The sequence below is a fragment of the Pongo abelii genome, chromosome 2 (assembly GCF_028885655.2).
Source record: "Pongo abelii isolate AG06213 chromosome 2, NHGRI_mPonAbe1-v2.0_pri, whole genome shotgun sequence".
NCBI lineage: Eukaryota > Metazoa > Chordata > Mammalia > Primates > Hominidae > Pongo > Pongo abelii.
In genome coordinates this window covers 70010442-70021060 of record NC_085928.1, presented here as the reverse complement: position 1 = coordinate 70021060, position 10619 = coordinate 70010442, and positions in this window count along the sequence as shown.

Genomic DNA, 10619 nt, shown 5'->3' with positions numbered 1-10619 from the left:
ATAACCTTCCCGTTTCTTCCTTTCTTGGTTTAGAAGCTCTTGACTCTGAGACACATAGGAGGCTTGAATAATAATGTTTTTCCCCGGGTAGATAGTGATGAAGTTACAAAAGCATTTAAACGGATTATTTCCCAAAAATGATGTTAATTTTCAGCCTTTTCTCTCCCCCCACACCTCCAGCTTGATGTAGTGGCTTTAGCAGTGAACTCAAATAAGTCTTTGCTTTGGAATACTTTTGTTCCTATTCCCGTTAATGAGGAATTAGAAATGGGCTCTATTCTAAGCAGTGCTTGGAAAGGCTTTATTTTTTCGGTAGTTTTAGAGGAAATTCTGAAGCACAACACTCTATCTTCATTTAAAGTGATTCTGCTTGTCTGCGCCCAAGAGCCGTTTCTGCCTCCTTGTCGCGCTTCAGAATTAAAATTCTAAATGATGCCAAAGGAAGATAAAATGTTAAAGACAGCTTCTCAGCCTCCCTGCCCCTTCTCTATTCTAAAATCATTTTTTGAAGTAATGTACAGTGGCCAAGAATTGTCAGGAAAAAAGGCCAGGATTCAAAAATAAACAGGGCTCTTTAAAATGCATTAAATGTATATTTCCTCCCGACATTTCACTTCTCCGTCTTTTTATTATGTGGAGAGAATTGAGTTAGCCAAGGACTGGGTTTCCTTAATCCACAATTACAGCCCCATGCCAAGACATCCCAGGGGCCAACCTTACAGCACCTGGATCCCAGGGTTCTAGCTGAGTAATCATTCCAGAATGGGGCTGAGAATCTTGACAGCATTGCCAAGGTGTGGCAGGCAATATTAATCAATATTAGTCAATAGTACCTATCTGCCTCGAAAATTACAGATTAAAGTTACAGACCACTCAGGTGAGAATGAAGTGACCTTGGGCAAGTCCCTTCTCTTTGGGCCTCAGTCTCCTCATATGTAAAATGAGAGCACTGGTCAAGATAGCTAATGTCTGAGGTCCTGTCCCTCTGGTTTTCTGAAATTGTATAATCTGTGCAATCCAAGAGTTTAATCCTAGCAGGTAAAACACCCCTGCCTCACTCCATGGCTGGATGAAGGCAGATTTTTCCCTATGAGCCCCTGACTGGTAAATGTGGGAAGGCAAACACTGGCCTGTAGAACCAAGCCTGCCCTTCTTTCTCCTGGAAGACAGCTGCTTTCTAGGGAGCAAGTTTACTGAGCCACTTCACCAAGGACAGACTCTTCTACCCTTTGTAGGGAAGGCTGCCTACCTGTGTGGTCCTCGCATAACCTGTGAGACAGCCTAATTCTGGATTCACCTAACAGGGCTATTTAGTCTCATGCAAAAGGTAAATTCTCTAATTTAGTCTTAATCTAAACAACAACAACAAAACAAAAGTAATAGTGTGATCCCCATTTCCTGTCTTTTGTTTTATTTCTCATTCTGTGCAGAAACCAGGCAGGAAATAGAGCGGTCCCCTTGAAAACTCCTAACAATGAATAAGATATGCTCCTTCACCTTTGAGCTTCAGCCAGGGAGAAAAACACATATTAGGTTGGTGCAAAAGTAATTGTGGTTTTCGCTATTAAAAATAATGGCAAAAACTGCAATTACTTTTGCATCAACCTAATATTTGCAGTGTGACAACAATAAATGATGTTACAGAAGTGAGGACTGCTGGGGGCTGAGGTAATACTTGGGAGACCGTTTTACAAAGAGGTAGCTGGATTTCAGAGCTCCAGAATGAGTTCTCCAGGAAGCAAAGAAAAAAGGCATACTTCTCAGAGAGTGGTGCGGGGGAATCACTTTGGCATTTTGGAGGAAGGACTAAAGATGAATTGCTTGGTGCCTAGCACATTGTCAACACTTAATACATACCATTGGCCCTCTATATCCCTGTATCTGTGAGTTCAGTGGATTCAAACAATTGTGGATTGAAAATATTCAGGAAAAAAAATCCTCAAAGTTCCAAAAAGCAAAAATTGAATTTGCCATGTGCCACCTACAGCACTGAATGCACACAAATGCAGTGATGAGTGACACTGCATTAGGTGTTACAAGTAATCTTGAGATGACTTAAAGTATGTGAGAGGATATGCACGGGTTATATGCAAATACTGCCTCATTTTATATCAGGGATTTGTGTATCTTGAAGGCTCCCGGAACAAATCCCCCATGGATACCAAGAGATAACTGTACTTATTGATGCTAAAGGAACTTCAAGGCCATGTAAAGGAGAATGGGTTTTATTCTGTAACCCAACATTCCCCAAAATGTGGGATGGAATACTTCCTGATAGTGTTAAATGTGAATTTAATATTGAGTGATACTGAATAACATAGGGAGGAAATTCAGTTCTCAGTTCTGTTTCTTTCCGTTTGACATCAGCAAAGAGAAAGTCTGATATAACAAAAATCATGAAAGTGCTAGTGCAAAGATGACTGAGGTTAGAAGGCATTGGTGGGGAAGGTGGGGCGCCTGGAAGGACTGCAAGCAAAACAACATACTCAGATCTGTGCTTGGTGAGAGAATGCTGGTAGCCACAGGGAAGATGGGAAAGGAGATACTGGCATTATGAGGGCCTTGGAGATCCAGGCAAGAGATGCTGTAGGCATGGACCAAAGACATGACATTACAGGGTGTCTTACGGTCTTCCAAAGAAACAGAACCATTGGGATGTATATATGTAGAGAAAGAGATTCATTTAAGGAATCGGTTCATGTGTTATGGATGCTGGCAAGTCCAAAATCTTCAGAGTGCTGACAGGCTGGAGACCCAGGGAAGAGCTGATTTTGCAGGTCAAGTCCAAAGGTCCTCTGCTGCAGAATTCCTTCTTGCTCAGGGAGGTCAGTCTTTTGTTCCATATAGACCTTCAACTGATTGGATAAGCCCACCAACTTTATGGTGGGTGATCTACTTTACTCCAGATGTTAATCTCATCCAAAAATGCCCTCACAGAAACATCCAGAATAACATTTGACCAAATATCTGGGCACCATGGCCCAGCCAAGTTGACACATAAAATGAACCATCACAGACAGAGATTCAGCAATCCCTGATTTACAAATGTCCACATCTGTCTGAGTATCCGGGCATCTTTTTTTTTTTTTTTTCTTTTCTTTTAAGTTCTGGAGTTCATGTGCAGGATGTGCAGGTTTGTTACATAGGTAAATGTGTGCCATGGTGGTTTGCTGCACCTATCAACCCATCACCTAGGTGTTAAACCCAGTACACATTAGCTATTTTTCCTGATGCTCTCCCTCCCTCCCCCACATGACAGGCCCCAGTGTGTGTTGTTCCCCTCCCTGTGTCTGTGTTCTCATCATTCAGCTCCCACTTATAGGTCAGAACATGCAGTGTTTGGTTTTCTGCTCCTGTGTTAGTTTGCTGAGGATAATGGCTTCCAGCTCCATCCATGTCCCTGCAAAGGACATGATCTTGTTCCTTTTTATGGCTGCATAGTATTCCATGGCATATACATATATACCACATTTTCTTTATCCAGTCTATCATCGATGGGCATTTGGGTTGATTTCACGTCTTTGCTATTGTGGATAGTGCTGCAGTGAACAGACATGTGCAGGTATCTTTACAATAGAATGATTTATATTCCTTTGGGTATACATCCAGTAATGAGATTGCTGGGTAAAATGGTCTTTCTGGTTCTAGGTCTTTGAGGAATCACCACTCTACCTTCCACAATGGTTGAACTAATTTGCATTACCACCAATAGTGTAAAAACATTCCTATTTCTCCAGATCCTTTACAGCATCTGTTGTTTCTTGACTTCTTAATAATCACCATTCTGACTGGCATAAGATGGTATCTTATTGTGGTTTTTATTTGCATTTCTTTAATGATCAGTGATGTTGACCTTTCTTTCACATGTTTGTTGGCCACATAAATGTCTTCTTTTGAGAAGTGTCTGTTCACGTCCTTTGCCCACTTTTTAATGGGTTTTTTTTTCTTTTATCCAAGCATCTTAAAGGTGGGGCCAATATTGTCTATACCTGTACTTCGAAAGGCCTAGGTCACTATAGAATAGGCAACTTTCAGGTATTTGTTAAATACAGAAGGCTAAAAGGAAGGGGGAAAGAAGGGAAGAAATAAACATCTCCATGGGCAGAACCAGGCCCTCTGGGGAAGGTATCCTGCCCAGAGAATGACCTGTCCTGTACCCACTTCTACCTCTGGGAACTGGGTCTGAGTTTTAGCATCTTGGGAATTTTCCAGCCCTGGCACATTTATTTCAACGTGGATCCAAGCCCAAGTGGCCTTTGCTCTATTGTCAGAGTGGAAATGAGTTATAAACACATCCAACCTACTCCCTCCCTAACATCACCCCCCTCCCCAGCCTGCCCCCAAATAACTTCTCAGCCTCTGCTTGGGCTTCTAGCTCCAGGAGGGGGGTCAGTGACATGCTCTCAGGCATAAAGGCTGAGAACACATTGTAGCAATCAGCCTGCTGCTGGCATACTTGACCTTCTTGCATTTATAGCTCTGTGCAGATGCAGGAACACCAGGGAACATGGGCTGACCTGGGAAGTTCCTGAGGCCATGCCAGGATGCTGTGTCAGGAGGCCACAGGTTATAGGTAGAACTTGCATGGATTCCTTCTAGCCTGTGTGATTTTGGACTTCCCAGCCTTTGTTTTCATTCCGGTGTTCCATGGAGGGTGGAGAAAGAGAGAAAAATGTGCTTTCCTATTGGAGAGAGCTCTGAATCTGCAGCAGTAAGTGCTTGCTAGCATCTGGATTTTACCACATTTTGTCGGTGTGGCTAAGGTACTGAACTTCTCCAAGACTCAGTTTCCCCAGGTGCTGATCACATGAGGCTGTGTGTACAAACCAAACTTGATGCACATGAAGAGTGCTTTGCAAACAGCAGAGAACTATACAATCAAATCTTTATTCCCATGCTGACAATCCTGACCCCAGGACCACTCCATGAAAATACTGTCTGATGCAATCAACCTCCATCTTATTAGTCTTTCTGGATGGAGTTCGTAATATTTTCTATTTAATCAGACAAACTGCGTCTTGGCAGGTGGGGGGAATGTCACTGTGCCAGGCAAGGAAAGTAACTCCTTTGAACCCTAACTGGTGAGATGGGGATACTGACTCTTTACCTTTCAGGGAGACCTTTCCTGACCTTCTCGGCCCACTGAGAACTCATTATTTTCTGAACCTCTCTAGCATGACCAAAAACTATACTTATAGTATGAATGTGCTCAGTCTTCCCAATCCAGTTATAAGTGCCTAGAATTAGTCCCATATATCACAGTCCTTTATATATTTGCCCATCATTTTCCTATCATACATGCCTATGAATGAAAATGTGTTGAGAAAATGGCTGATGGATTACCCAAGAACATCCCTTAGCAAATGAGTCACCAGAGTCAGACCCCTGCTTCCTAGAATTGTATTTTTATGAAAATCAAGTTGAAGGAGGGCTCTTTGTGAGAAAGGATGTTGTTGATCCCTGTGTGCCATTCTCCCCGAGAGAAAGCGATGACAGAGATAAACACGAGGCTTCTAATTCCATAGACATGTTGTCAATTAACAACGGATGTGGCAATACAATCCCTGTTAATGAATTGGCCTAAACCATTGCATTCTCTGTGTGTAGACACTGTTGGCCCAGGTTAAGGCATAACATGGCATAACTGGAGAGAAACTGCTTCCTTTAGGAATCTCAGAGCTTGGAATAAAATCAGGCTGTTCTTTTGCAGAAGAAAGGGTTTGTTGAGATGCAGGATCCTTGGAATATGTAACTTCTTTTGGAGAAGTAGAGCCTGAAAGAGTTGAGAGTCATTTAAAAGTGGTTGTCAGCTTCATAACAAACAGAATGATTGGGATTATTACAATGCCTGTTTTACAGATGAGGAGACTGAGGTTCAGAGAGGGGAAGGCATTTGCCCAAGGCCACACAGCTGGTAAAGGACATCAGCATGGCTGGAGCAAAGCACAAGAGGAGCAGGGAGAGCCCACACAGATCTGGTGGAAGTGTAAGGGACTTCGCTCTCTCTTCTAAGAGGGCTGGGAGGCTTGAGGGGTTTTAAGTGAAGGAGTGATAATGCATTCGCACTAGCAGGGGCACAGATTGGAGGGAGGCAAGCAGTTGCAAAGAGATGGATTAAAAGGCTGTTGGGCCAGCGTGGTGGCTCATGCCTGTAATCCCAGCACTTTGGGAGGCTGAGGTGGGCGGATCACGAGGTCAGGAGATCGAGACCACCCTGGCCAACATGGTGAAACCCCATCTCTACTAAAAATACAAAAATTAGCTGGGCGTGGTGGTGCGTGCCTGTAGTCCCAGCTACTTGGGAGGCTGAGGCAGGAGAATCTCTCGAACCCAGTAGGTGGAGGTTGCAGTGAGCCAAGACTGTGCCACTGCCCTCCAGCCTGGGCAATAGAGCAAGACTCCATCTCAAAAAAAAAAAAAAAGGCTGTTGTGGGCACCCGGGGAGAGGGGTGCAAGTGTGAATAGGGTGGTGCCAGGGTCAACATAGCAAAGACAGGAGATTTGCCCAAGGTCCCACTGTGATCAGAAGTGAAGCCAGAACCAAACTCTGGTCTTTCCATTGACTCAGCTACCTCCTGCGTCATAAAAGGCCGGGGCAGCATTGAAAATGTTCTCAAGAGACAAGCTAGAAAGACTTTTTGATGAAGTAGAAGGAAAGAGGGAGCTAGCTGAGCAGAGACAATAACAATGGCATGAGACAGTCCCTGGGAATTATTCAAGAGTTCAGGCCAGGTTCAGATAGGAACGCTCAGAGAAAACAAAGCTCTCTTCTCCCGTTAGCTCCTGCCCCGTTTCTATCAGGCCATCTCTGGTAGGAGAAAGGCACCTAAGGGAAATTCCAGTGACCTGACTGCTCCAAACACATTGTCTCAAGCCTTAGGCAGCCCATCTCTCCTCCTCCATCAATTCCAACAGCCCACTCATTTTTCTTTTTCATTAAAAAAAAAAAAGACATTTCTTCCCAGAAGGGCACCCCACAGAAGCCTGCCTTTCTTCCTGGAATATTCAGCACAATTTAACAGAATGTACTATTTCTTCTGTTCTGTTATGCACCAACATTCTTTCAATAAATAAGTTCTAAAGCACCTACTCTGTGCCCATTGGAATGTCCCCTAAATTGTAGCACAGGGAGGCCGTGCTATTAGCTCAGAGTTGAATTTGACCAACAAGTGCTCCCATGCTGGGTGAGAAAATCAAAACAAGTAGAAAGCCCCAAATCCCTGCCTTCAGAGTTAGAATTCCACCATGAATGTGCCACCCTGTGTGACCATGGGCAAATCCCCACATCTCCCTGGGCCTCAGTTTCCCCTCCCTAAAATGAGGTTATTAGACAATCTCTAAGATCATTTACAGCTCTAACTTTCTATAATGCTCTAAGTCTGGAAGGCAAAATACACACTGCAAAGCAGTAAGAGCAGAAAGGACCATCTGATGAAGCACCCTCAGTGCTGACCACAGTACAGCACGTCGTAGGTACTCAATAAATACGAGGAGAAAGAATGAGTATGCGCTGTACAGGAAAGGCAGAAGCACTCTGCCAAGAGTGACTTTTAAACAACTGAAATGTCATTTTTCACCTAACTGACTGGAGAAAATGGGAAAAGAGAATAACCTGGAGGAATCTGGAGCTCTCAAACACTTCTGTTAAGAATGCATTTTGGAGTAGCCTCCTTCAAAGGAAGAAATTTAACAATATATTAAAAATGCCTTTAAAATGTGCATGCCTTTTGACACAGTAATTAACCCTTCTAATGATGTAACTTGAGGAAACGATTGGGCAAAAATGCAAAGAGGTATGTATACAGATGGCTGTTAAGCATTGTAGAACAAGCAGGAGTGTTTATTATGTGCATCCCGCGAAAAACTGGGTAGAGATTAAAAATGAGAGGATGGATCTTTGCTAATTGACCTAGGAAAGTATGTGTGTCTGTGTGTGTGAGAGAGAGAGAGAAGAAGGAGTAAGCAGCTACAGAACAGGGTATATAGAATGATGCCATTTATAAATCCACCCACAGAGAATGGTCTCAAAAGGATGTTACAAACAAATTAACAGCAATTATCTCTAGATAGTAGGATTATGTTTCCAGAAAGCCTCCACAGACCAGCCTGGGTATCTCCAGCCTCCACCTCTTGCTCTTTCTTAGCTGTGGAGCATGTGCCTCCCAACGCCACCCCAGGGTGCTGGGGAAGTGGAGCATTCCCTTCAAGTGTTGTCAGAGTTTTCAGCCAGCTGGCTGGAGTGTTTACAAATAACACCTTTGATAATCAAGATGTGCAGCCAGCCAGGAGGAGGCTTCCCACCCGTGAAGGATGGACCGGCTCTTTGGGGTCCTGGTGTGAGCAGAGCAGCCATGTCTGAAGGCCACCAAGAGAACTGTTGCTTTCATACCCCCAGCTCTTCCTGTGGTTGCCTCGTACACAGCACTTTCTCTCCACATTTAAGGTGTTTATGACATTTCATAAAGTTTCTTAAAGGTGCCCAGCTCCAGCAACATTTCCTTGCAGGAAAGATGCACCAAAGAAGGACAGAACAGCCAAGGGCTCCAGAATAGGTGTGCTTGGGATGGTCACAAGTGGAGGAGACCTTCCCTGTGTGCATGACATCCAAAAGCTGGCCCAGGATTCCCAAGGGAGTGAGGCACACCTCACCACCCCACCTGAAGGACAGGGACCCTAGCATGCTAAAACACTAGGACCACGAGGAACACGGACACAAGATTCATCTCACACTTGACGATTCTGGGATGAATGCAGCCTCGGGGTGCTGACTCAGCTCCCAGTGACTGAGCTGCCTCTCCAATAAAGCACAAACCCGTAGTCCCAGTCCTTAGCAGACTCTTCTCAATTCCACTGCACAGTTGCTTCTGTGCCCCTGGCCCACCCTATCTGCCTCCTTTCCACCCACGCTTATCTCCTTCCTGTACCAGGCTTGGCTCCCCAAGCAGGTCCCCCAACACTCCTGTGCACACCATCTCCACACCCACACTCAGCCCATTCCCCCTACTAGGAATGATATCCCCACCCCAGCTTGTCCCCCTAACTATCAAATTTCATAGCTTGCCCACTTTACAGATGGAGAAACTGAGGCTCATGATTTGCTAAGATTGCATGGCTAACTGGGATCAGCCAGATCTCTGACTCCCTCCTAGCCTGTTGCTTTTTTTTCTGAGAACCGTGCTTTCTGGAACTCTGGAATAGGGTGCTAGAGAGTGGACATTCTCTGTGCTTCCTTCAAAGTGGTAGATTCCTGAAGCCTTGGCTTTTCTTAGGGACTCCTTATTCCTGCCTTGTGGAAACCCTTAAAGTTCAAGGATAGCAGAGGAGGAGTTGGTGCATTGGCTCATGCAGGCTCACCACAGGTAAATGTACAGGCCCCGGAATCAACGTTGTATGGGGGAGTCATGCAGACTTGGATTTAAATCTGGATGCCACCACATACTAACAGTATTACCTTGAGTGACAGCACCAATCTCACTGTGCCTCAGTTAACCTGACTCACAAATAGGAATGAGTTTCCCATTTGTGTAATACCCACGTTTTCAGTTACTGTGGCTACATAGCAAGTTGCCCCAAAGTGTAGTGTTTTCAAACTTATTTTGCTCATGAAACTGTGAGTTGGGGCAGGGCTTAGCAGGGACAGCTTATCTGTGCTCCAGTAGACATTAGCTGGAGCAATGGAAAGATAAGGGCTCGAATCATCTTATAGATTGTGAGGCCTGATATCCCACATAGATCACAGTCAACTCTGGCTGTCACTGGGAACTTAGCTGGGGCAATGGGTCAGCTGCCAATTCTGGCTGTCGCTGGAAGCTTAGCTGGGGCTGTGGGTCAGATGCCTATGCATGGGTTCCTAGGCTCCCTTAGGAAGCAGTGGCTGGTTTTCAAAAGCAAGCATTGAGAGAGAGAGAGAAAGAGAGAGAGTCCAAGACAGAGAAAGTCAGAGACAGGGAGACACAGAGAGAAACAGAAATGGGGAGAAAGAAAGAGGCAAGAAAAAGCCATATCACCTTTTGTAACAACCTCAGAAGTCATATTGCGTTACTTCTGCCATATTCTATTCAATAAAGCAGTTACAAAGATGCACCAGTTTCAGGAAGAGGAGAAATAGACCCTGCCTCTTGGAGAAAAAAAAGCAAGATATTGGAGGCATCTGAGACCAAAAGTATTGTTGTGCCATTTTGGAAAATACATGATTATACCATGTCACTCAGTTCAAGTTGATTCAATGCATGATGCCTGGCACATAGTGGGTACCTATACAAATACTAGCTATTATGTAGCTGCCTATAAGAATGCCTGAGAGTACAGGGGCCATATGTTAGAATCAAATGACCAAGCCCAGTAGACCAAGCTGGAGTCTGTTCTCTATATCCCAAGCAAAAAAGCTTGAGGTCCACTCATAGCCACCCCACTTTGAGTGAACCAGGGTGCCGATGACAAGAGCACTAGAAATCCATGGTAGTGAGAGTTTTCCCCATGTGCCCCTAAGCCCACACATCCATCACACCCCAACAGTATTACCCAATGTCCCAGATTAGGAGCCAACGGTGTTTGTCCTAAGCAAGACAGAAAGTACTGAGCAAATAGCCTAGAAATGAGAACAGAAACTTCTGCAAACT